The sequence below is a fragment of the Prionailurus bengalensis genome, chromosome E4, assembly GCF_016509475.1.
Source record: "Prionailurus bengalensis isolate Pbe53 chromosome E4, Fcat_Pben_1.1_paternal_pri, whole genome shotgun sequence".
Taxonomy (NCBI): domain Eukaryota; kingdom Metazoa; phylum Chordata; class Mammalia; order Carnivora; family Felidae; genus Prionailurus; species Prionailurus bengalensis.
The window spans coordinates 42,812,083-42,839,056 of NC_057360.1; the positions used below are offsets into that span (position 1 = coordinate 42,812,083).

At 46.6% G+C, this 26,974-nt stretch overlaps 1 pseudogene; it reads left to right on the forward strand.

Annotated features, from left to right (window-relative positions):
• LOC122475917 overlaps positions 1–26,689 on the forward strand; it is an 80,634-nt pseudogene extending 53,945 nt beyond the window's left edge.
• Positions 26,690–26,974: the final 285 nt, after the last annotated feature.

The window sequence follows — 26,974 nt, forward strand, 5'->3', positions numbered from 1 at the left end:
ACAGTGCCCCCAGCCCATCTTCAAAGCCCCCCCATAGCAGATGGCCGGGATGAGTGGCAAGCTCCCTGCAGACAGGATGGTGATGTGGCCAAAGTCTGTGCTGTAAGGGGTCGACTGGGCAAGGTAGTCACATCGCAGAGAAAAGAGCTGTGGTCTTGGAGCCAAGAACTTGAATTTGAGCAGCAGCTGTGTGGCTCACAGATGAGCCACATCACCTTTCTGGGCCTCGTTCTCCTCCGCTGTGCGGTGGGAAATGGTGGGGATGACCCTCTGGGCATTGTGGAGGGTGGAACGAGATGGCCTCTGTGAAAGCCAGGCACCTGGAGCGTGAAGCCCGGGCCTCCCTCCATGTGTAACTCACTAAGTCACAGTGACCATTTATGTTCTACAGAATCACAGAAGCTGGGCCTGGAGGGGGCTGAGGGGGTTGTAGATTTCTCCTTCCTGCCCTATTAAGAATTCTTCTTATAGTATCCCTGATGGTGGCCACCCCATCTCTGCATGGTCCAGTCTAGACGCCCAAGTTCAGCACATGTTGGAGCCCCAGACGGTGCTCTGGGGTAGAGCATTCTTCCTGTCCCTGACCTGAAACCTGCCTTCTCTGTGCCTGTCAGCAGGCCCTACCCTGCACACACACATACAGTCTGACACACGTCAGCAGGAGCATAAATATTTATGACATGTAGCTAATGCAGTCGGCTTATAGGATTTCCAATGCTTCAGAAGGGAGCTTTTTGCACAAGAAGACTTTTATCTGGGGAGGGGTCCCGGACAGAGAGTGGAGGATGCAGGCAGCAGAGAGGAGCCTCTTGGCCTCTCTGAGCATTCCGGAAGCTTGCCCTTCACTGCGGCACCCCAGGATCTAAATTTGAAGGGAAGGTCAGCTGGAAGCTGCCACCTTGGGCTCTGGGCACTGAGAATCAATCAGCCTTTGAAGGTATTTACTCAGGAAGCCCCTCCCTGGCTCTGCAAGGCCCAGCCTCAAAATGGATGGGTCCCTAATCAGAGGGCTCTGAAGTACTCCTCACCTGCTGCTCTGAGAGGGCCGAAGAGAGGGTTCTCACTCCCTCCCCCATTGGCTTCCAGATTTTCTCCAGAGGTGACCCCAGGGAGGAAGTCCTAGATGACTGCCTCCAACCTCTGAAAGACCCCCAGTAACGTCACCCCCAACATCCCCAGCACAAAGCCCACATGTCGGGAAATGCACATACTTCAAGGACTTCAAATGAGGTTGCCAAGAGCTCATACACATGTGGGATCAGTCCCTCCCATGGCTGGCCAGCTAATGCCCTCAGCATGGCGGGGCTGCTAAGCACCCTGGGACAGAAGGTATATCACCTCTCGGACTCTGAGGGGCAGAAGATGTGAGGTGTGGTGGGAAACAGAGCACGAGAGAGGGACAGGGGAATGGTCAGCTCGGGTCTGCGCCCCCAGCCTGGAGTGCACCTGCCCCCTGGGCCCTTGTTTGGGAGCATCCACCGAGGCAGAGCCTAAACTCGAGAGGGGAGTGTTCCCTGGAAGGGAGTAGGATAAATCCCAGTAGGACCCTTGATAAGGCAAGGTTTAATCACCCCAGATTAATTTTGTCCCCTTCCAAACCTACACCCTCAGGCACCACCTCTCCCAGCAGTGTCTTAGAGTCTGAACCACAGTCCCACCAGCATCAAACTTCCCTCCATCTGACCTTTTCCCCTACTTCGGACAGCTCCTCTGCGGAGGAGGAAAGGGAGAAAGGGTGATGAGGACTATGAAGGACAAAAGCCCTAGCTAGCTATAAAAGCTGAGCGGGACACCCCAGACTCTCATGTATCATTAAGGCTGGGCCATAGAACCTTCTCCACCAGGAAAACGTCCCTCTTTTCACCCACCCCATGACCAGGGCAACTTCCTTCCTCTGCGTCCTCATAACACCCCGGGCATCTCCCTATCACTGTGCTAACAACATGATGTTTGTTTTGCTCATGTGACTATTTTCCCCAAGAGGCGGTATGCTCCTTGAGAGCAGGAGCTGTGTACTGCTGAACTAGCTTTGAATTCGGAGTGCCCACCGCAGTGTCCAACACATAATAGACACTTCATCAAGATTTGGTGAAAGCTTCCCTGAGCTTGTGAAATTCACCAGAGAAAATGCAAGAAGCTTCGGGACACACATATCAATGGTCAGGGCAGGGGTGGAGTTGAAACGCAGTCACAGAGAAACCCGGGTGCATTTGCACGTGTTTTCCAGGGCGCAGGGGAGGTGGAGCCGAGAAGCATGGCTGCAGCAGTGACAGAAGGTGCAGGGTCTGAACTCCCAGGACTGAGGCCAGCTGCAGGCTGCCCTCTCTGCTGGTTTTCTATTTCGACGGCAGGAAAGGACCACAGTCCTTGCAGCATAGAAAGCGACCAGGCCTCTGGGGTACCTGGGTGGCTCAGTCGGTTAGGCGCCTGACTTTGGATCAGGTCATGATCTCAAGATTTGTGAGTTTGAGCCCCGCGTTGGGCTCTGTGCTGACAGCTCAGAGCCTGGATCCTGCTTGGGATTCTCTGTCTCCTTCTCTCTCTGCCCTCCCTGACTTGTGCTCTGTCTCTCTCTGTTCCTCAAAAATAAATAAATGTAAAAAAGAAAACATTTTAAAGAAAGGGACCAAGGCCTCTAGCCAACCCAGGACCAAGTGCCGGTGTCAAGCTGAGTGAGAAGTAAAGACAGGTGTTACCTATGTGGAAGGTCTATTTCAGATCCTACAGAGTTGCCGTATTATTTTTGGTGGCTTCATTGCACTCTTTTGCATGCATGCGACCAATTGACTTAACCAGATCTATATTAATGCTCAGGTTATTTCCAATCTTTTGCTACGGTAACTTGTATTTAAATAATAGTCTTGAGGGGCGCCTGGGTGGCTCAGTTGGTTGGGCGTCCGACTTCAGCTCAGGTCACGATCTCGCGGTCCGTGAGTTCGAGCCCCGCGTCGGGCTCTGGGCTGATGGCTCAGAGCCTGGAGCCTGCTTCCGATTTTGTGTCTCCCTCTCTCTCTGCCCCTCCCCCGTTGATGCTCTGTCTCTCTCTGTCTGAAAAAAAAATAATAATCTTGAATATATGTCATTTGATGCATGTGTATCTAAAGGACTAGCTGGGTCAAGACGTATGTACATTTTAAATTTGACAGATTACTAATAGTCCACCATAGAGGTGCCATCGTATGAGAGTATCTGTGTCCTTCTCACCACAATGTGAAACTCCCTCGATCTTTGTCAACCCGAGTAATCGCATCTCATCACATTGCTAATGTGCATTCTGCATGAGTTACATTGAGCATACTTTCACCTGTTTAAAAAAGGCATTGTATTTGCATTTCTTTTGCTATGAAATGTTTACATCCTTTCTCCATTTTTTTTCCCTGTGAAATTCTTGGTCTTTCCTTTTTCATTTGTAAGAACTCTTTATTAAACAATGTTTAATGTTCGTTTATTTTTAGGAGAGAGAGAGAGCATGAGCAAGTGGGGGAGGGGCAGAGAAAGAGGGAGACAGAGAATCTGAAGAGGGCTCTGTGCTGACAGCAGAAAGTCCGCTGTGGGGCTCGAACTTACAACCTCGAGATCATGAGCTGAGCCCAAGTCAGACACTTAACTGACTGAGCCACCCAGGCATCCCAAGAACTTTTTATTTATTAAAGCAACCTCTTGTTTGGGGCGCCTAGGTGGCTCAATTGGTTAAACATCCTTCTCCTGACTTCAGCTCAGGTCATGATCTCACGGTTCATGACCATGGGTTCAAGTCCTACATCTGGCTCCACACTGTACGGAACCTGCTTGAGATTCTCTCTCTCCCTGTCTCTGCCTCTCCCCTGCTCATTGTATCTCTCTTTCTCAAAATAAATAAGCTTTAAAGTAACCTCTTGTTTATGATGTTGCAAATACTTTCCCCATCTGTCATTTGTGTTTTTACCTTTTTATAGTGTTGTGGGGTTTTTTTGGTCATAGAAACATGTGGCTTTTATATGTCTGAGTCTATCAGTACTTTCCTTAATGACTTCTAAGTTTGGGACATGCTTAGATCTTACACACTTCAAGATTAGAAAAATATGTTCCCATATATTCTTCTGTTACTCAAAGAGTTTCCTTTCTCTCTCTTTCTCTTTCTTTTTCTTCTCTCTTCTTTCTAGATTTGACTTTTAAGTAATCTTTACACTCAGTGTGGGGCTCAACCCCACAACCCCAAGATCAAGAGTCCCTTACTCCACCAACTGAGCCAGCCAGGCGCCCCTCATTTTATTTTTAAATATTTGATTGTTGGGTGGCTCCGTTGGTTAAGCTTCCGACTCTTGACTTTGGCCCTGGTCGTGATCTCACAGTTTGTGGGACTGAGCCCTGAGTCGGTCTCCACACTGATAGTGTGGAACCTGCTTGGGACTCTCTCTCCCTCTCTCTCCGCCTTTCCTCTTCCTCTCTTTCTCTCTCAAAATAAATAAATAAACATTTAAAAAGATATAAATGTTTGATTAATGGCCCAGAGCAAATTTTGATGTTAGGAATGGCTTTGGTTTTCTCACGTAACAAGGTGGTTTATATTCGGTCCTCCCCAGCACGGGGAAAAGTCATCTTGTTAAGATGTGGGTTCTGATTCAGTAGGTCTGAGTGGGGGCCTGACAGCCTGCGTTTCTAACACGGCCCCAAGAGATGCCATGATGCTCGTCTGCGGACCACATACGAGTAGCAAGTTATAGCTGACCTCTTGTATGATTCTTAAATTCTGTCCTACGCAGTCCATTCCCTAGGGAGGGAGAAGCACGATTGAGCCATCTCATTACATCTTTGAAGGCTCCGGCTGACATTCTCCTTCATAGTAAGTCATATCTGTATTTCTTGGCCCTAGTTTTATATCCTGGATCTAGATGGATCAAGTCAGAACCGTCACTCACATGCCAGCCCTTCAAATTTTCGCTAGACGGCTTTCTTTCATGTGTCCTTTCTTCAGACTGAACGTCTCCTCTTCCTCACCTGCTCCCCCCACGGCAGGGGGGAGGGGTGGGGAGGAGGATGGAGAAGTGGGTTTGTTGCTCTGCCCCAGCTTTCTCCTTCTAAACTCCAGTCAAGGTTGTAAGTTCTCTGTTGTCTGCTTGTCCCTGTAAGGTCATTAAGTCGTCTCACGGTCTCACGGGCGGGCGGGAAAGGTCACAGCCTCCCTCCTCTGGCATCTCCCTACCTCCTGAGAGGAGTCGCTCAGACGCAGCCGGTGGCGGGAGGGGTGGACTGTGGCAGGAGAGGGGGCCCGGAAGGGACCCAGGAACTGGATGGAGATAGTGGCCCCAGTGGTGTGCTGGTAAATGCTTGACAACTGGCTCTCCCAGAGAAGAAGCCGCCCTGATTTGTAGTGTTTGCTGATTTCCATGATATAAATCTCCCACGGAGACAGTTCAGGCTGGCAGCGCGAAGGCACCGCGTGCAGCAGCCCAATGCTGTAAGGCGTTTTTACCGCACAGAATAAATGCAAGTCGCCTGAAGAACGTAACAGATTGCAGTATGACAGAAAGTGATGCGTCTTGAGTGTTTACTACTTTTCTTTTGAATGTAACTTATTGCATTGGACGTTTTTAAAGACGGCTATGTTTAACAACTGGCTTGTAAACGTTTTCAAAATTTAACCATGGGCTCTTGTGAGCCTGGCTGAGCCAGATCCGGCACACCCCCGGTGGGCGTCTATCTTGCAGGTCTGAGTCTCCCCCGTTCCTGAGGCCTCTGAGAGAGAGAGAGAGAGAGAGAGAGAGAATGAGAGAGAGCACGCAAGCAAGGTCACTCTGCTCTGCAGGCTCTTTGCTTCTGGCCCCTTTGGAACCTCTCCTACCGCTCCCGTCCCCAGCCTTGAAGCCAGCCCCCCACATTTCCAACACCAGTGTTCTGCTGCCCCCTAGTGGCAGCTCCTGCCCTCTGCGGCCGCCCGAGAGCTTTATCTCACCGCAGGACCCACCCGCAACCTGGCAGGATCAGAAGCTCGCGGGCAAGTTAAACAATCTCCCCCTCCCACACCGGTCTTCTGGAACACAGAGGGGGGCCGAGTCCGAGAAGGGGGGGGGGGGGGGCGAGTCAGAGCACCCAGGCCTCCTGCCCTGCCGTTCCCTCCCGATCCCGGATTCGTAGGTTCTCACTGCCCTCTGCAGTTTCCTCGAGGTATTGAAAAATAGAGCAAGCTTCTGCCGGGTCAGTGGCGTCTATATCTGCACAGTCAGCCCGAAACTGGGCGGCCCGGGAAGAGCTGCTGTAAGAGGATGCTGACTCAAGAGTGTGGTTTGCTGTCGTTTTTGCCTTGGGGCCGCATGGGAAACTCTCAGCAGTCATCTGCTTTAGAGCCGGGCTTCCGGTTATCTCAGAGCAGCCGAGAAGGGGAAGGTGTCAGCACGGCACCAACACTTCCTCCAGTAGTGGGGCCAGCAGTCACGCCAACAGCATCCCTGCCCCTGGTCCCAAGTAGAATGGAAAGCTCCAGCTTGGGAGAACTCTGGGATCCCCTAAGGATGTCGTCCTCAAAGCTCATTGACTGAGCCCCTCCAGTAAGAAATGTGTTACAACTAACTGCTGACATTTCCATGATTTTCTATTCTGCCTTTTCCATTAAAAACAAAAGCAGGGGCTCCTGGTTGGTTCAGTGGGTGAAGCCACAGACACTTGATTTCTGCTCAGATCACGATCTCACGTGTGCCGTGAGATCAGGCCCCGCCTCCGGGTCTGTGATGATAGTGCAGAGCCTACTTGGGATTCTCTCTCTCTCTCTCTCTCTCTCTCTCTTTGCTACTCCCCCCACAAATAAATAGCAAAAAAGCTTGCCACACTCAATAAGTAGAATTCACAGCTCGTTAATGGGTTATCACCTGCAGTTTGCAAAAACGCCGGCTTAAGGCAACCCCTCATTTCAGAGAAGAAACGGAGGGCAGAGAAAGAACAAGCTTGCTTAATAGCAAATCAGGGGTAGATCCCGTTCTAGATCCAGTTCTAGAATTCTCTGGGCTCTTCTGCCATCACTCCAGGGCCTCCTCTGGGCCCTGTCCCAGGGCTCTCTTTGCACTGAAGCCCGGAGGCCTCACTCTTTGTGGCCCTGATCCATTTAGGACAGACTACCAGGATCTGACCGCGGGCTCCTTCCTGCCGAAGTCAAGGGTTGTCAGCTGGTATGTCTCAGGTCCTCCCAGATGAACTTCCCCTTTTCCAGCGCAAGGCGGCAGCAAAGAGAAGCAAACAGACTGGCTGGTTGAAAAAGGGTGTGGTAGGTTCCCGACAGGACAGGTGCTTTAACCTAGGAGGTAAGTCAATACCGTCTGCATGTTCGCTTGAAGTCAGAGGCTTGAGGGCAGTATTTTACCAAAGACCTGTGGAATTTACTTACTTACAAAGGTTCAAGGGTGTAGGGGATATGCTTATGACCCAATAATGCCCGATGCAATATTTGTTGAATGAGCGCTTGATGGAAATACCAATCTGTGCAACCTTCCTGAAAAGTATTTTGTCATTATGTTTTAAAAAATTTTTAATATTCAAGCCCACCGATCCAGAAATTCCACCAGTAGGAGTTCAATGCAAGGTGCCAATTATATATATAAAGATGCTTGCTACAAAATGATATAACTTTAGTGGAAAATATTAAATAACATCAATGTGGAATTCGTTTTTAACTTCTGCTGCAACAAAAAATGTGTACTGTGCAACCATTGAGACATAGTGGTGCAGAGTGGAAAAGGAAGTGTACAAAAGAATATGTGTGCAATGAGCCATTTGTGTTCAGTGTTCAGAGATTCTCTTTGTAGTGGGGTTAAGGTGGGGTGCCTCCCTAAGAAGCGTGGACATTCAGCATCACCTGGGGAGTTTGTCACACCACACAACCTTCCCCAAGCCCTCACGCCCAGTGGACTGTGATGTGCCCCTCTGCGAGCGACAGCTTCCCTTTGAGAATCATTGCTCGGTGGGGGGTGGGGGGGTGGGGAAATGCTGTAGGTGTACACATCCCTCTTTGTGTGCAGGATGTGTGTTCATGTGGGATGTTGGTGGCGGGGGTCACTAGTGTGGCAGCAGGAATTGTTTCTGGGTGGTGAGATTTTCAAGTGATTTTCAATAACAAAAACAATACTTTGAATGATCATGGTAAAAATACAGTTTGTTTCATCATTCATCTGTTGAAGGACCTCTGGGCTGCTTCAGGTTTTTTGTTATCACAAACAAAGTTGCTGCGAGTGTTCACATCCAGGTTGTTGTGTGAGCATGCTATCGTTTCTCTGACATAAATGCCCAAGAGTGCAGTTGAGGCTTGTTTTATGGTCTAGCATATGGTCTATCCTGGAGAGTGTCTGTGTGCACTGGAGAAGAAAGTATATTCCGTTGTTGGCGAGAGAGTTCCATAGATGCGTGTCAGGTCTAGTTGGTTTATAGTGCTGTTGAAGTTTTCATGTCCTAGTTGGTCTTCTGTCTAGTTGTTCTAGCTATTCTTGAAAGCGGGGTATGGAGATCTTCAGTAGTCTCCAGATTGTTGACTTGTCTGTTTCTTCGTTTTTGTTGGATTTTGCTTCATGTATTTGGTGCTCTGTCATCAGGTGCATATATGTTTATAATTGTTATGTCTTCCTGATGGATTGACCCTTTTGTCATTATGAAGTATCCTACTTGATGTCTGTTAACATTTTTTATTTTAAGATCTATTTTGTCTGAGAGGCATCTGGGTGGCTCCGTCAGTTAAGCATCTGACGTTAGCTCCCCTCATGATGTCACAGTTCATGAGTTTGAGCCCCATATCAGACTCTGTGGACAGCATGGAGCCTGCTTTAGATTCTCTCTCTCTCTCTCTCTCTCTCTCTCTCTCTCTTTCTTTCTCTGTCTCTCTCTCAAATATAAATAAGTAAACATTAACAAATATAAATATATATCTGGGGCACTTGGGTGGCTCAGTCAGTTAAGCGTCCAACTTCAGCTCCAGTCATGATCTCACGGTTCATGAGTTCAGCTTTCCACCATCAGCTTGGAGCCCACTTTGGATCCTCTGTCTCTCTCTCTCTCTGCCCTTTTCCTGCCTTCGCACGTGCACGTGCGCACATGCACTCTCTCTTCCCAAAATAAATATCTTTTCAAAATAAAAAAAATTACTAAAATTAATAAAAAATCTATTTTGCCTCAGATCACTCTGCCCGTTCTAGCTTTCACATGATTGCTGTTTGCATGATGTGTCTGTTTCCTTTCTTCCACCTTCTGTCCATTTGTACCTTTCAATATGAAGTGGGCCTCCTGTAACCAGAATATAGCTGGATTGTGTGGGGTTTTTTTTTATCCATTCCGACAATCTCTATCTTTGTTGAGATTGTTCGATCTACTCGTGTTTCATTAATTCATTAATATTGTTGGAGTTCCATCTGTCATTTTACATTTCATTTTCTCTATGTTTCATGAATCTGTGTGATGTAGTATTTTAATTTTTTAATGATTTTTCACTGATTTTTTTAGCTATTATTTTAATGGTTGCCCTAGGCCTTACCATATACATCTTAACTCATCAGAATCAGCTTGGGACTTATACTAGCTTAATCCCAGTGATATACAGAAATGTTACTCTCCCATAGCTCTATTTCATCCTTTCTCCCTTCTTTTTGTGGTATTACTGTCATATAAGGAGGTTTTTCTTTAATTTAATTTTTATTTTTTTAATGTTTATTTTTATTTTTGTGAGCAGGGGAAGGGCGGAGAGAGAAGGGGACAGAGGATCCAAAGCGAGCTCCACACTGACAGCAGCAAGCCCAATGCCGGGCTCAAACTCATGAACGGCAAGATCATGACCTGAGCTGAAGTCATGCTCAACTGACAGTTTCCTAGGCACCCCAGGAGCTTTTTTTAAGGTACAGATTTCTACATCAGATATCACATATCTGATAAGGGGTTGATATCCAAAATATATAAAGAACTCATACAACTCGATAACAAAAACCCCAAACAATTTGATTTAAAAGTGGGCAGAGGAGGGGCACCTGGATGGCTCAGTTGGTTAAGCATCTGACTTCAGCTCAGGTCATGGTCTCATGGTTCATAGGTTCAAGCCCCGCATTGGGCTCTGATAGCTCAGAGCCTGGTGCCTGCTTCGGATTCTGTGTCTCCCTCTCTCTCTCTGTCTCTCCCCCACTTGTGCTCTCTCTCTGTCTCTCAGAAGTAAATCAATAAACATTAAAGAGAATGTTTTTAATGGGCAGGGGATCTTCCAGACAGCTTTCCAAAAGATATATAGATGGCCAACAGGTACATGAAGTGGTGCTCAACATCACTAATCACCAGGGAAATGCAAGTCAAATCACAATGAAATATCACCTCATACATGTTTGAATGGCCGTACCAAAAAGACAAGAAATTAACAAGTGTTGGTGAGGATGTGGAGAAAAAGGAACCCTTGTGCACTGTTGGTGGAAACTTAAACTGATGCAGCTCCTGTGGAAAACAGTATGGCAGTTCCTCAAAAAATTAAAAATAGAGCTACTATGTGATCCAGCAATCCCACTTCTGGGTATTTATCTGAAGGAAATGGAAAACTAACTTGAAAAGGTGTCTGCAACCCCATGTTCACTGCAGCCTTACCTACAATCGCCAGGATAAGGAAACTAAGTGCCCACCAGTGGATGAATGGATAAAGAAAATGTGGTGTCTGTATTTAATAGAATATTCACCATAAAAAGAAAGGAAATCCTGCCATTTGCAACAACATGGATAGACCTTGAGGGTGTTATGCTGAGTGAACTAAGTCAGACAGAAAGACAAATACTATATGATCTCACTTACGTGTGGAAACTCAAATCACGAAAAACAGGAAACAAAAACACTGAACCCACAGATAGAGAAAACAAATTGGTGGTTGCTAGATGCAGGACATGGGAGGGTGGGAGAAATGGGTAAATGTGGTCAAGAGGTACAAGCTTCCAGGGCACCTGGGTGGCTCCGTTGGTTGAGCGTCCAACTTCAGCTCAGATCATGATCTTACGGCTCATGAGTTCGAATCCTGTGTTGGGCTCTGTGCTGACAGTTCAGAGACTGGAACCTGCTTCAGATTCTGTGTCTCTCTGCCCCTCCCCTGCTCGTGCTCTGTCTCTCTCTCGAAAATAAATAAACATTAAAAAAAAAAGACATACAAGCTTCCAATTATAAAATAAATAAGTCCTGGCAATGTAATGTACAACATAGTGACTGAAGTTAATAATACTTTCTTATATATTTGAACTTTGCAGGTGGGTAGATCATAAAAGTTCTTATCCCAAGAAAAATATTTTGTAACATATTTGAAAAATATTTACCTATGGTGATGAACGTTAACTAGACTTGTAGTAGTGATCATTTTGCAATCTATATGTAATTATGTTATATATATATGTTATTATATATAATAATTATGTTACACACCTGAAACTAATATAATGTTACATATAAAATATATTTCAATTCTAAAAATTAGAAAACAATAAGGGCTTCTGCCTAGCTCTGTCAATGGAATATGCGACTCTTGGTCTCAGGGCTGTGGGTTCGAGCCCCAAGTTAGGTATAGAGATCACTTAAAAATAAAATCTTTAAAAAATTTAAAAATGGGATGCCTGGGTGGCTCAGTTGGTTGGGAGTCTGACTCTTGATTTTGGCTCAGGTCATGATCTCAGGGTTGTGAGATCAGGCCCAACATCGAGCTCTACACCGGACATGGAGCCTGCTTAAGATTCTCTCTCTTCCTCTCCCTCTGCCCCTTCCCCACTGCCCAGCCCCCACTCACTCTCTCTCCTTAAAAAAAAAAAATTAAAAAACAATAAATAAATGAGTAGTTACACATGAAAAAAAAAACACAAAAACCAGCCCTATTAACTGTTTTAAAAAGTCAGTGGTAGTACAGTAAAACCTTGGTTTGCAAGCATGATTCGTTCCGGAAACATGCTTGTCATCCAAAGCACTTGTATATCAAAGCAAATTTCCCCATAAGAAATAATGGAAACTCAGATGATTCGTTCCACACCCCAAAAATATTCATATAAAAATAATTACACTACTGTAATATACTACAAAACAAAGAAATACAAAAGAACAAAATATAAAGAAAAATAAACAAATTAACCTGCACTTATACCTTTGTAAACCTTTGTGGCTGGTGTAAGAGAGACAGGAGAGAAGGGGGTTATTGTGTAGGACGACTTTCACTAACAGAATCACTGATATCTATTGGCTCAATGGAATCTTTTTCTGCATGGGGGCCATTGTATACGCTCACACAGATGTTGGGTACAGTACAGTATTAATAAACTCTTGTCATATACTGTATTTAATGTAACTGGCAATAAGGCAGCAGAGGAAAGGGTCTGTATCTGCAGGCAGCTTGACCTAGAGTGAAGCAAAACATTCCTAGGCTCGCTCTTGTAGGAAAAAGCAAAGGACTGTCCATAGGTGCTTTGAAGTGATGAAAAATACACAAGTGCCAGTTGTGGGCACCTTCCAACATTGTGAAACATCACTGATTTCTGCCGAACACCACGGCCTGAGACTGAGCGTCTGAGCATGGGAGAGAATAACCCACAATCCAGCAGTGCACGCAAGAGAACCATTGGCTCAGTTGTGATCATGTGACATGCAGCATCACCTACCACTCGTATTGCAAGACATTGCTCGTTTTATTTAAATTTAAAATAAATTTAAAATTTATTAGAAATGTTTGCTCGTCTTGTGGAACACTCACAGAAGTTACTCACAATCCAAGGTTTTACTGTAGTATTATTAATACTAGTATTAAAATCCAGTTCATTCTGACCTTCTCCCTTGTTGCCGATAAAGTAAAATCTAACATTAAAATGCATGAAGCATAATACCTATATTTCTAAGTATTTATTCTATCACAAACATAGCTATATTCCTCTATTACCTATCACTATCTTTAAAATTCTGAAAATGCTTTTTAAATTAAAAAAAAATTTTTAATGTTTATTTATTTTTGAGAGACAGAGACAGAGAGAGAGAGACAGAGTGTGAGCAGAGGAGGGGCAGAGAGAGAGGGAGACACAGAGACTCCAGGCTCTGCGCTCTCAGCACAGAACCCGATGGGGGGGCTCAAACTCACAAACTGTGAGATCATGACCTGAGTCGAAGTCGGACACTTAACTGACTGAGCCACCCAGGTGCCCCTGGAAAAATTTTTTTAAAGGTAAGATTTCTGCCCTCCACCCCAGACCTACAGAATCAGAACCTGTATTTTTTTAAAGCTTCCTGGGTGATTATGATGATTGGCAAGTTTGGGGATTACTTTTCTAGCAGGCGGCAAACAGATCCAGACGTAGCAACAGACACCCAGGGAATGATAGGCCTGTGTGCAGAGCCTATGTCTTACAGCTTCCACCCAGGGCTCTTTCTCACATGTTCTGCTGCTTCCTCAAATGGCCCTCTGTAGAAGTTTCTCTCTCGGTTTGAGGCTCTTAGCTCTTGCTTGCTTTCAGACAAAGAAGAGGAAAAATGTTTGGTAAATCATTGCGACCCCATGGGAATTTGAGGGGACAGTTGGGAGCCCTGCAGATTTGTCCAGGATGTCCAACCAAGGATTGGTCACAAGTCATTCCAGGAAGGGCTTCCTTGTCCTTGGGCTACCCACGAGGAAGTAATCTGGTAAACCAAAGGACGTTTTGCCTATTCCTTTAGCATTTATGAAGTGTCCAGTGTGTGCCAGGAACTGGGGTAGGCATTAGGGATAAAAAGATAAGACACCATTCCTGTTCTCAAGGTGCTTATGAAATATATAAAGTATATATGGGAAATCTTTAACTTACTCAAAAAGCTTTATGAAATGATTTTTTTCCATAATTTATATGGTAGCAGCACCTAATTTAACCTGAAATCATTTGGTAGCAAAACCTGACCTGAACTGTCCTAAGGCGATGAATTCATCTCGCTTAGTGTGACTATTCATACACTTCACTGCGGAAGTATCGACGTGGTTTGACTTACAGCATGCTGCCCCAGACGTCACTGGGGTTATTATATACAGTATCTGCACCAAATTATCTTTCTAAAATTGAAACAATTCTGAATTCTAAAACACATCTGGCCTAAGGGGTTTTACTCTCCCTAGGGCTTCTGATAAGAGATTGTGCACTTGTATTTCTTCAAGTCCTTTTTGTCCAGCAGGAATTCCAGAGATTTGAAGTTCATGGCCATGGTGAAGCCAGAACTCCCCATAAAGAGCCCCTGCATGACCACGGAGACACAAATGTGAGAGCACCAGCATTTTTATGTGAGGCAGTCTTTGAACTTCTCCTGTTGCAGAGCACTGGACCCAGCTTGGCTGGGGAACCTTCCAGAGCATCATGATATAATCTGGGATATGGTATGACCAACTTTGACAACGGCGGCCAAGGGGGACAATCGGACTGCATTGACCTGCAAAGCAAGATAGTCCTTGTTGCAGCTGCTGGGCTGTGACCCTGAGCCTCTGTCCAGCTGTCAGTGCCCGAGTCAGGTCAGGGTCTGACAGGAGGGAACAATTCTCCCAGCAGCTGGGGGCAACCCAGGAATGGGAAATCCAGGGTGAGGACACGCAGAGTCCAGGCCAAGAGGTGGGCAACAAGGTCCAAACTTTAGCGAGAGGGTTCAGAGAGGGACCCAGTCCCGGAGAAAGGCACAGCAAAGAGCAAGCACAGTCTCAGTCTGAGAAGCTTCAGAAAGGACATTTCCAGAGGGTTCTGTCCTCACTAGTGCTGGACAGAAGTAATAATTTTTGCGTATGTTTCCCGAGTCTCCATTTTCCTTAGAAAAGAAATATGTTGTTGTTAGCAAAGAAACAACTTGAAGAAAGTTTGGAACATAGAATGAATGCTCCACATCATGTGTCATCGGGGAAATGCAAATTAAATCAACCATGAGATCTCACTGCCTCCTACTAGAGTAACCCAAATCCAGAATGCTGTCACCAAACCACTAAACGCCAGGTGTGGGGGACGATGTGGAACAAGAGGGACCCTCACTCGCTGCTGGTGGGAATGCAAAATGGTGCAACCACTTTGGAAGACCGGTGGCGGTTTCTTAGAAGACTGAACCTACTCTTATCATATGATCCAGCAACTGTGCGTCTTGGTATTTACCCAAAGGAGCGGAAATATGCGTCCGTACAAAAACTTCCACGCAGACGTGTATAGCAGACTTAGTCATAATTGCTAAACCTTGGAAGGAACCGAGATGGCCTTCGGTAGGCGAATGGACAAACTGTGGTCCAGCCACCCGACGGAATGTTATTCAGCACTAGAAAGAAATGAGCTGGGAAGCCATGAAAAGGCATGGAGGAAACTCAAACGTGAATTGCTGAGTGGAGATAGCCAAGCTAAGAAGGCTACGTACTGCGTGGTTCCAACTATATGACATTCTGGAAAAGGCAAAACTGTGGAGATGGTGAAAAGGTCAGTGGTTGCCAAGGGGTGCAGCGGGAGTGGGATAAATTGGTGGAGCACAGAGGATTTGGGGGACGGTGAAAACACTCTGTCAGATACCATCGTGATGGACACATATCATTATACATTTGTTCAAATCCATACAAATCTACAACACCATGAGGGAACTGAAATGTAAACTGTAGACTCTGGGTCTATGGACTTAGTGTAGTTTCCTCATTTATAACAAAAGCACCCCTCTGGTGGGGTGGTGATAACGGGCGAGGCTGTGCATGGGTGGAACAGGGGAGTTATAGGAAATCTCTGTACTTTCCTCTCGATTTTGAACCTAAAACTTCTCTAAAACATAGCCTTAAATAGAATGTAGGGGTTCCTGGGTGGCTCAGTCAGTTAAGCATCCAGCTCTTGGGCTCTTGATTTCGGCTCAGGTCATGATCTCACAGTTCATGAGTTCAAGCCCCATGTTGGGCTCTGTGCTGACAGCATGGAGCCTGCTTGGGATTCTCTGTCTCCCCCTCTCTCTCTCTCTGCCCCTCCCCCGCATGCATGCACATGCTCTCAAAATAAATAAACAAACAGTAAAAACATAGAATGTGGAGGAACACATTCACTCATACTTTTCTGAGTTCCCTGCCTCTCTTTCTTTATAAGCATGTTTTTAATTGGCATAGCATAGAGAAATGCTCTTTTCCCTTCACATTAAACATAACCCACTTCTCTCCTTTTCACCAAAGCAAGTCAGGCTTGACCACCGGCTCCACTTTCACTGTGATCCCTGCCCCTTCCCCCATCATTCTAGGGGCTTTCCTGTCCCTTTGTCCCTTTCTGTGGTCGCCCCAGCTGATCCCTGCATAGCACAGATACAGCACTCTCATTGGTGGAGGGTTTTTCCAGAACAACCACAGCCCAGGTGGTGAGATAGCCCAGGTGGTGACTGCAGCAGGTGCCCCAGCTTGATCCCCCCGCCCTCAATGTCTCCAATGAGCCGGAAAACAGCGGGAAATTAACTTCACAAAATGCAGACGGCATTCTCACGATTGGGGTCTGTCCTTATTCTTTCTCAAGACATCCTTAATCCCTCCTCCATTTGTTCCCTCATCTTATTCCACACCCGGCAGAATGGACACCAGAAGGATGAAAAAACCTTTGTGCCTACCACCCTTAGGTCATAGCAAAGTGACCACATCCCCACACCACCCCACCTTTAGGAAAGGAAGCAGCTCACAAAAAGCTAAAAACCTGAAGTTTTAGCTGAAATAAGCATCAGCTTTTGCTTTCTGCTTTAAAACAAGTCTGCATTTGCTCGAAAACTTCTAGTTTGGGTTAAAGGCACAGGCTCTGGGGGCGCCTGGGTGGGTCAGTCGGTTTAGCGTCTGACTCTTGATTTTGGCTCAAGTCACAATCTCACAGTTTGAGCCCCTTGTCGGGGTCAGCGCTGACAGCAAGGAGCCTGCTTGGGATTCTTTCTCTCTCCCTCTTTCTCTGCCCCTCCCCCACTTGCACGCTCTAAATAAATAAATAAATAAATAAATAAATAAAGTTTATAAAAAAGAGGGTACCTGGGTGGCTCAGTCTGACTTCGGCTCAGGTCATGATCTTGTGGTTTCTAGGTTCAGGCCCTGCGTCAGGCTCTGAGCTGACAGCTTGGAGCCTGGAGCCTGCTTCGAATTCTCTGTCTCCCTCTCTCTCTGTCTCACTCCCACTCGTGCTCTGTCTCTGTCTCTCTCAAAAATAAATAAATATTTTTAAAAAAAACCTTAAAAATAAAAGGCAGAGGCTTTGGAGCCATAGCACAGGGGTTTGCATCTGGCTCTTCGGTTTGCCAGCTGGGACCCTGGACAAGGTACTTCGCTCGGTTCTCAGCCTTGGTTTCCTCACAGCCTTGATGTAATGATTCCATGCATTTAATAGAAATCAAATTCTTAGACCAGGGACAGGCACCCAGTAAGCACTACTGTGTTAGCTCTTATTACTTTAATATGAAAATGCATAAAATTAGTTTCTCGCTAGGTTACTAAACTTCCCGAATCCCTTGTCTATCCTGATCAGATCCGAGCAAAAGAACGATGATCCCTAGAGATATACCATGTTCTAGAACCCTTCATACAGTACTGATGACCCCATGTTATAGAGCATGGAGGTAGAGAAAAGTTGACCCCAGAGCAGCTCCAGCCCAAATCCCTACAGCTGGGTGTTCAGGGCCAACCGGCCCTGTTTCCTCCTGCACCCACTGAGGCTGCAACCCTTTTGCCTGGCACCAAAGCCCAGGCCAACCTTGCCTGACCGCGGGTTCTTACCATGGTTTCTCACTGCTCCAGAACACCCTAAGGGTAATCGTGCCTTGACTTATCACTAAGGGAGCCTTCCCCAAAACTGATATTTTGAAACCTCCCTTTCAATGCACCATAGTAAAAGGGAGACTTTCCTTTCTTTTGCAAGGTGGGAGGAGGACTATTTTGAAGGCAGGCCCCTTCTTAGACAATTTTAAGAAAGTGCAAATATGGAATTTGAGGACCTAGATACCAGTTCCTCTAAAACTAGGCTTGTGCACATACTTCTTGAAGTCTTCTGCTACCTACAAGGGTAGATATACTCTGTTTTGTTTTGTTTTTAAAATTTTTTAATGTTTATTTTTAAGAGAAACAGAGTGAGAGTAGGGGAGAGGCAGAGAGAGCGGGAGACACAGAATCTAAAGCAGGCTCCAGGCTCTGAGCTGTCAGCATGAGCCATCAGCACAGAGCCCGATGCAGGGCTCGAACTACAAACCATGAGATGACCTGAGCTGAAGTTGGACTCTTAGCTGACTGAGCCACCCAGGCGCCCCAGATATACTCCATTTTGAAGACTGCTGTTCTCGAGTACAATGCCCTGAATGCAGTAGGCATTTACAACATGTACCTTTATTTGTCTTGAAGAAGAAACAACAGAATCAAAAGTTCAGACACAAGAAACCCAGGGCAGGTTTGAGGGACAGAAGGCAGTTGGCTGTGGTTGAAGTCACAGGTATAAGCAGAGAGAATCCTAGGACGCAAGGCTGGAAGAGAAGGGGAGGGGGCAAAGTGCTAGGGCCCTGAATGCCACACTAGGGTGTTTGGGCGTCAGTCTTTCCGTAGTCGCTGAGGAGTCTTAATTAAAGTAGAAGCAGCAGCTGTGGGATGACTGTAAGAACACTTGGTTAGGAATCAGGAGTCTTGGGTTCGTTTTGCCTTGGTCACTGTGGGACATCAGGGAAGTCCCTCTGAGGCTTCATGTCTTTGGCCAAGTGGCCTAGAAGCAGAGCCTGAGACACGAATTCAGATGCCTATGACGTGCGTGCGTGGGGGGAGGGCTCTCGGAGGAAGGGAATGTGGGAAGCATGCTGAAGAGGAAGTTGCCAAACAAGGCTGTGTCTCAGGCGACGACCTTGGCCTCATCCACAGATGCTCTGGGTGTAACTCACCACAGCAGAGCCCTCCCTGAGGAAGGGGCTGGGCTTTGGAGCCCGCATGAGCTGTTGGCCACCATAACCTGCAGGCATCTCAGGGAGAGGTGCTCCCGTCAGCCAGAGCTGGCCTCCAGAGGACACAGGCAGGAGCCTTCGTCATTGCTGCCATCATCACGGTGGCGGGGGTGGGTACGCGCGGTTATTTCCAGTATCTACCGTATAAAACAGGCATAACACGCTGACCTCACTGAGGTTGCGGTGGGAGCCAGAAAATAGAAATTCTAATCTGGGAAGTGACAACAGTGGGGTCGCAGAAGTGTGGCTAAGTGGCTGCAGGGCGGTAGTGTGCCGGGGGGCCAGCCCGGGTCGGTTCACAGTTCACGAGAGCCGACTGCCGAGTCTTTAAGGATCTCGGCAAGCTGGTGGTAAAACACAGCCATTAGGACCAAATTAAATTATGTAAGCTTACGATTAAATGACGGTATTAAACGCAATGGTAAAAAATAATTCAAAACTCATTTTAGTGCTGTGATCTTGAGGTCATTTGCCTCCACTGTATTGGTCCCGTGGAAATATTATGTAATAGTGAGCTACTGCACATCGTTTCTCACCCCCGTGTTCAACGACCGAGTTGGAAAACGCCACAGGTCAGGGCTTCTCTTTTTTCTCAGCGAACCAATTATTAAACATTTACCAGCGAGCGCATTGTGGCTTCAGAGCAACTTTTTCTCCCCAGCCCACAAAGATATGCACACAATGGCCTGTTTAAGAGAAGGTTCTCTCTGCAGCCAGGAGAGGGGTGGGTGTTTCTTCTGGGAATTTTAAAGCCGGGTGTTAGTAAGGGAGGAAACACTATGGAGGGAGGTTGGGGTAGGGGGTGGCTCTTCTCCTCTCCCAAGCACACACCTTTGCAGGTAGGATCTACCTGGTCGTGACACTTCGTCCCTCTGAAGCCAAAAGAGCTCATGGCCCGGGAAAATTTCTCAGGTGCTTGGAACAATGTTAAATTATGACCATTTATCAATTCACTGAAAACGCGCTCGTGTGTCTGATAGGGTGTGGTACTGCTTATATGGGCCCCGGCTTCAAAGAGGGGGTGAATGATAAGACTCTTTCCAAGCCGGGAAACCCCTAGCGGGAAGATAGCATTTTCCCCAGCTCCTAACCCTTAAAGAACCGAAGGAGTTAGTCCCTTTGGAGCCCTGAGGAGTAAGATTTAATTATTAAGGCTATTGTATTTGTAAAGCCATTGTTATGTAACAGACAAATTCTTTGTTGTAGATGAGTTCTTAGAGAACCCTTAAAAGGACGCCTGCGCAAACACTTATGAAGCTGTGACAAATCTTCTTGTGTTTAGAAGCACACACTATCCCCTCTGTCCAGGCAGATCCACTCTCCTGGGTCCACCGTCCGGAGGAAGTAGGGAGGTGGGAGGCCACCCGTCTAGCACTGAGCTCAGGTGTAAAGCTTGCAGACAGGAAATGCAGATGCTTATTTAAAACATCCTCCTGCTCACCTCCCAGGGGTTCTGTGCTAATAAATTGGCATTAATAAGATAAACTAATTGGGGGTGGCCTGGCTCACAGGCCAGGTTCTCAGCTGCTACCTCCTGGCTCCCGGCGCTGGCTGCCCGCGGGAATTGTGCTGGGGGGGAGGGGCGGGGTGGGGGATGGGGCAGAAACAGAGGAGCCTGGTGTCTGGGGCACAGGGCCCCTGGCTTGCTACAAAGAGCAAGCAAAGCCTCCTCTGCCGTTCCCCAGCCTGCTGAGTCTGGTCCGGTGCAGAAGGAGGCACTCTTAACCACTTGGAGGTGTAGTTCCCTCAGGAGAGTAAAATCATAGCCCGTAGGCAAAGTAACGTCTATTTCAAATGTAAGTGAGGAAACAGATTCGTTTTCAGGCTGTAAGGACAACCAAACCTCTCTCTCTATTTTTTCCTTTGGCCGGTTTAATTTTTATATATTTGACAATACCTAATCATAATCTATTTCATTCAGACCCTATTTATTCAAGGGGGCGTTCTTTATAGTTGCTAGATGGTCGCACGTCTGCCTTACACTATAAATATCTGTGTGATTCTTTGGCCAGCAAGTAGCACAGCACCGCATTGAGGGAGGTCCTCTGAATGACACACGCTGAACAGTTTTTTATTTTAGTTCATTTAAATTTAAATGGTCACATGTGGCCGGTGGCTGCCCTCATTACACAGTACGATCTGTGTTCGTAACAGCTCTGCTTTGATTCGGACATTCACTCACCCATTCAAACAACTATTTACGGAGCTTCAGCCCTGAGCAGTGTGCTGTGCTAGGCTCTGTGGACACAGGATTCCCTGCTCCGAGGAAACTTCCAGTCTAGCAGGGGAGGTACGCTTATAAGGAAACACTGCGTGTTAAGTGCCGGGGAGGAGCACTCTTGGGGGTGCGCTCACTGCTGCCCGGATGAGAGGCTGGGTCCAGCGGAAGAATGGGGTTTTTCCCACAGGAGTGACGTTTAGGCTGGATCTTAAAATAGGAGTGCACCACAAAAATGAGTGAGAGGGTTCAGGAAGAGAAGTTGTTTAAAATCTTACCCGTTTGATCATGATGACACAGATACCTTTGGGGTTAGCAGTGCCTGGGCACTCTGGAGACCACTCACACAAATAAGTTTGCAAGACAACTGCAAAAGGAAAAGCTTTTTTGACAGGGGTTTTCTGAATGCCAAGATTCCCGGCTGGGGAGGGATTGTGTTCATTCTCCCGTCTGGGGACAAGATCAGGAAGCAACCTGCCGCGAAGATTCGTTCCTAAAGGCCTCTGGAAAACCTGTGTGGCTCATTTGGTTAAGCGCCCGACTTCTGCTCATGTCATGATCTCATGGTTTGTGAGTCTGAGCCCCGTGTCGGGCTTTCTGCTGTCAGCACGGAGCCCGCTCGAGATCCTCCACCGCCCCCCTCTCTGCCCTTCCCCCCTCTGAAAAAAAAAATGAACATTAAAGAAACAACCCGAGGTTTCATACATTTGGAGAGAGAAAGAGTCTGAACCTGAGGCTGCCTTCTTGCCAGTTGGCTGGCAGGAAGTAGGAGAGAGAAATGTTGTCTGCCTTCCCTACTATTACTGGTAGACAGGTGCAGGAGAGAATAGCTTCAAAAAATCCTTACCTCTCTGATACATTGATGCAGGTGAAATTTGCCCCAAGTGATCATTGCAGATAGTCTGTACAGGGGGAAATATGCCCTGTGTAAAAGCAGGCACCAGAGTGGCTCCACTTGGCCTTGCCCTCAGAGCAGGGACAGGGCTAAGATGTGCCTAAACGCAGGCTGGTTACCTGCTGTTCCAGGGCCTCTCCTCCTCCCCACCTGCCTCCTCGTTCACTGCCCAGTCTACTGGGAATGGAGTTTCCCCTGCGTGGGGTAGGAGACTAATTCCATGTACTTGGGAAGGGCTCTGCATCTGGGAGCCCACAGCTTGAATGTGTGTACGTCTTCTCAAGTGATCTCAGAGGCTCAGTTCTGCCCTCAGCACTATTGGGCAGGAAGCTAATCCAAGGGAGATATTATTTTTATTTATTTAATTTAATTTTTTTCTAAAGAGAGAGAAAACAAGAGTGGGGGAGAGGGCAGAGGGAGACAGAGAGAGGGAGAGGGAGAGGGGGAGAGAGAGAGAGAGAGAGAGAGAGAGAGAATCCCAAGCAAGCTCTATGCTCAGCCCAGAGCCTAACGGAGGGCCAGATCTCATGACAGTGAGCCCAAATCAAGAGTCGGATGCTTAACCCACTGAGCCACCCAGGTGCCCCTATTTTTTATTTTTTAATTCCAAAGTAGGAAGTGGGAAAGCAGGTGGAAAGATGCTCTCAAGCCTGGAACTGGGTGGGGGCAGAAAAGGCTAGGTACTTAAGAATGTGCTGGATGTGGGGGCAATAAAGGGACTGTGGAAACATGAGGTCTCCGTACATGCCACTGTGGAGGACCACCAGCACTGTGGAGTGGCCAAAAGGGAGAAGGATCAAAGCTAGTCTCCTGGTTCCTTCCCTCCTTCCCTTAATTCTGTGTATAAATTGAAATGTGATCTTCCCTCCTGGCCTACAGTGAGCAGGGAGGAGATGCTGGGTAGGAGACAAGGGAAGAGTCTTGTCTATCAGGGATCCTAGCTTCTTGGAGGACCTATAAGAAACTGGGGCTTCTGGTAGCTTCTCCCCTCAGCTTTCTCTGCACTTGCTTTCTTGCCATCTTGTGTCGTGAGGGTCAGAGATTCCTGGGACTTTCTAAAATGTGTTCCTTCTATTTTCCCTCTGAGCATGCTACTCAGCTTGCTTTTCTATTCAACCACCTTGCTATCGCTGAGTGTGGCCATCGCTCTGTTCTTGTTCTTCCTCATGGTGCCAGAATTTCTTCCCTTCGGCACTTGTCCACGGTGGATCAGTGTAAGAGAAGAATGAACTGGGAAGAGGCCACATGCTGGAGTCTCTGAGATCTTTGAGCAAATCCCAATACACCCCTTACCGTCTTCAAAGTTAGGGAGAAACCCTCAAGACCACCCTCATTTCTGACAGTGATCGCAGGCTTGGGCATCTTCAAGACCATGTTCAGGTTCAATAATTATCTGGTGGGACATACAGAACTCACTGGAAGCTAGAGTCCCCACAGTTATGCTTTATTGCAGCAAAAGGATACAGATTAAAGTCAGCCCAGAGGAGAGGTGCATGGGACAGCATTCAGGTGGGCTCCACTGCGGAGTTTCCAGTTGTCTGCCCCCCGAGATGTGTAGACAGCAGTACCTTCCAGGAAAGATGTCTGGCGATATGCACAGAGTGTTGCCAACCAAGGAAGCTCACCCAAGCCTTAGTGTTCAGAGTCTTTACCAAGACTAACCAAGTTACACCCATGTAGCTACACTTAGTTTCTAGCCTCCCTGGAGGCTGAGTTGATACATGCCCAAAGCCCCCACCACAAATCACATTGTTAGCATAGACTGTTGAGTGTGGCCTCAGGCCCCCAGGTAAAGACACTTTCATTAGCATATCCCAAGGGTTCAGAGATGACATCCCAGAAACCAAACGGCTAGGCTAGACTTCCCTTTGGGCAAGGTTAAGCTTTTGCCACATCTCATCTGTGTGATGTTGAAATTTTACTAACCTCACTGGGCCTCTATTTCTTTATCAGCAAACTGGAGACAATGACCACCAATCTTATTGGGCTTTTGTGAGGACTAAGTGATATGACAGATGTAAAAAGAGAGCTGGTATATGAAAGGGTTCAACAAAAATTAGGTCCCTCCTGGTTTCCTCCAGGTTCTCATCTCCTAAATCGGCCCAGGGCATCATTCCCTCTTTCCTCTTCTTCCACCCCTTATACCAATTTGCTTTTATTTTTACCCCCAGAAAAGGGTACTACCCTACGTGTTGTTACTAAGCTGTTCTTTTAAAAGGGTGTGTGTGTGTGTGTGTGTTACTTTTTAAAAATGGCTCCATACTTCTCCATTGCACCAGCATACTGGATCATTGCCGTCTGCGTGGGCTGCACAACATCCCGATGCACATGCATCTTTGTGACTTGTGTTAGTGTTTCTGCAGGCTGCATTCTTGCACCTCTACCCAAAATGCATGAAGCAGCATGTGCAGGAGGGTGGCTCGGAGGGCATAACAGACACTGCTGCGGCCCAGTCCTGTCCCTTGTCTTTCATCATCCCTGCCCGTGCCCAGTGTCCCACTGCATCTGAGATTCAGTGTGCGGGGGCTTTCTCTTGGCCTGAGTCCGGGGTTAGGCAAGGCTTGTGCCATTGCTTGGGAGCAGTGAGACGCTGGGGAATGTGAAAGTCATTGGTGACTTACCATTCACCATGAGAGAGGACACAGTGAGTGGGGTTTCAAGGCCAGGGTCAACAGAGTCCATGCCCGTTAGAGTTTCAGCCAGAACTCAAAAATACAAACCCAGGGAAGAAGAGGAAGCAGGAAGGCCAGATGAATGTCTGGAAAGAAAAAAGCAACCACTGTCTGCCCTTGGCACTGAGTAGCTTTGTTCCTGACACACTAGTAGAACAGCCTGCACCAGATCCAGGCCTGTCTCTGTCCCCAGAGTCCATCACCAGCAGGTGGTGTCCCTCCCCTGGTCAGGACAGGCCAGTGGCTGGGGACACTGAGGCCAAGGAAACACCTGCTTCTATCCTGTCTGGGCATCTGGCAGCCTTGGATGCCCATCAGGCCTGGACTTAATTTCTTTACACTAAGGCCATGAGATATGAGCTCCAGTTCCGTCTCAACCACCGAATCACTGCATGATTTCTATCTGCGTGATCTTCTTGCACGGACTTGGTTTTCTCAGCTGCTAAAAAAATGAAGCAAAGGAAGAGAAAGCTGGGCAGTAACTAACATTTGTGCAGAGCATTTAGTTTACAAAGTGCCTTATCTCCTTGGTGCTCACTTTATCCCCACTTTCCATAGGAGGAAATATGTCTTAGAGGGGTTAGGTGATCTGACCATGTTCACCCTGCTGGTCGGCCAGGACCTTCTTGGAAAATCCTATGTTTCTTCAACTGACCATACTGGAAGATTCTAACTTTGTAAGTCTAAGATTTTTAGGGCCTGCCCTAAAATAGCAAAACAGTTTTAAGTAGGAGTTTTCAGACACATCTGGGCTTTGAACCGTTACTTGGGCAGGTTACTTGGAGCTTTGGTTTTCTCCTCTCGAATCATAATAAGGCAATATTTATTAAGTGTTTATTATACGACAAACACTGTGCTACATGAACTATTTTGCTTATCCTCAGAACACCTCTATGAGGTAATATAATTATCCCTGTTTTACAGATGAAGAAACTGAGGCTTGACGATACCAATAGCTGTGTAGTGGGAATAGAGAAACCAAGAGAGACTGGAACTTGTCAGAAGGCTCTAGAGAGAATCTTCAAGTAGATAAAATTTATAGACTCTCTGAAAGTTCTGAACATATGGATATAGACAATTGATGGAGAATTTAGTGTTGAATTGTAACTGCTGTATGTAAGACAAGTAAACAAAACACGATAATTCTTAAGTCCAGAAAACATAAAAAGTTTGCAGGAAATTAAAAGGTCGGTTGTGAATAGGATTTAAGTAGTCATAACGAATACCTTTTTAAATGATTTTTTAAAAATGTTTATTTATTTTGAGAGAAAGAGAAAGCGTGAGCAGGGGAGGGGCAGAGAGAGAGGGAGAGAGAGAATCCCAAACAGGCTCTGCACTGTTGCAGAGCCTGACATGGGGCTCGAACTCACAAACCCCGAATCATGACTTGAGCTGAAAATCAAGAGTCAGATGCTTAACTGACTGAGCCACAAGTTCTTGGTTTGAGTTGGTTCTCAAACCAAGGACTAGTGATCCACTTTAACAACCCTAAAGTGCAGGCATCCCTGGCAGCAAATACTTTCACCATCACAGGCCATGCTGAGACAAAGCAGCTGACAGAAATGCTCCCCACTATCTCAAATGAGGCTTTAAGTATCTTTGGGCTGAAGCTCTGCCCAAACAATCTGTGGATGGAAAGGCACCACTTGCTACTGGAGAGGATAATGATGATGAAGGTCCAGATCTCGTGGAGAATTTGGATGAAGCTTCCAAGAATGAAGCACACTGAATGGAGTCAACTTCTGAAGAAGATAAAAGTTGGAGAAGTTACTGGGAGCTGCTATTGTATATGATGACTGCTTTTTAAAAATTTTGTTCATGGATCTGATAAAATCTGGATCTCTAATATTTTTTAAGCCCAAGACCCTTGGACACTGCAGCTCTTTTCAGTTTTTGCTTATATACAATTCATTCTTCGCAGCTAATTAAGCTGAAGAAGCCCGGGAATAAAGTTTGAAACAACATTAATAAAGTTCTTTGCCTAGTTAAAAAAGAAAGAAAGAAAGAAAGAACGAAAGAAAGAAATCTCATAGAATAATTTGCCTCTGATTCAGCTACATGCTTGTATAGCTTTAATTATATATATATATATATTTTTTATAAAAAATTTTTTTTATGTTTATTTATTTGTGAGACAGTGAGAGAGAGACAGAGCATGCGCGGGGGAGGGGCAGAGAAAGAGGCCCCAGAAGCCGAAACAGGCTCCAGGCTCTGAGCTGTCGGCACAGAGCCCGACGCGGGGCTCGAACTCACGGACTGCGAGATCATGACCTGAGCTGAAGTCAGGCGCTCAACCGACTGAGC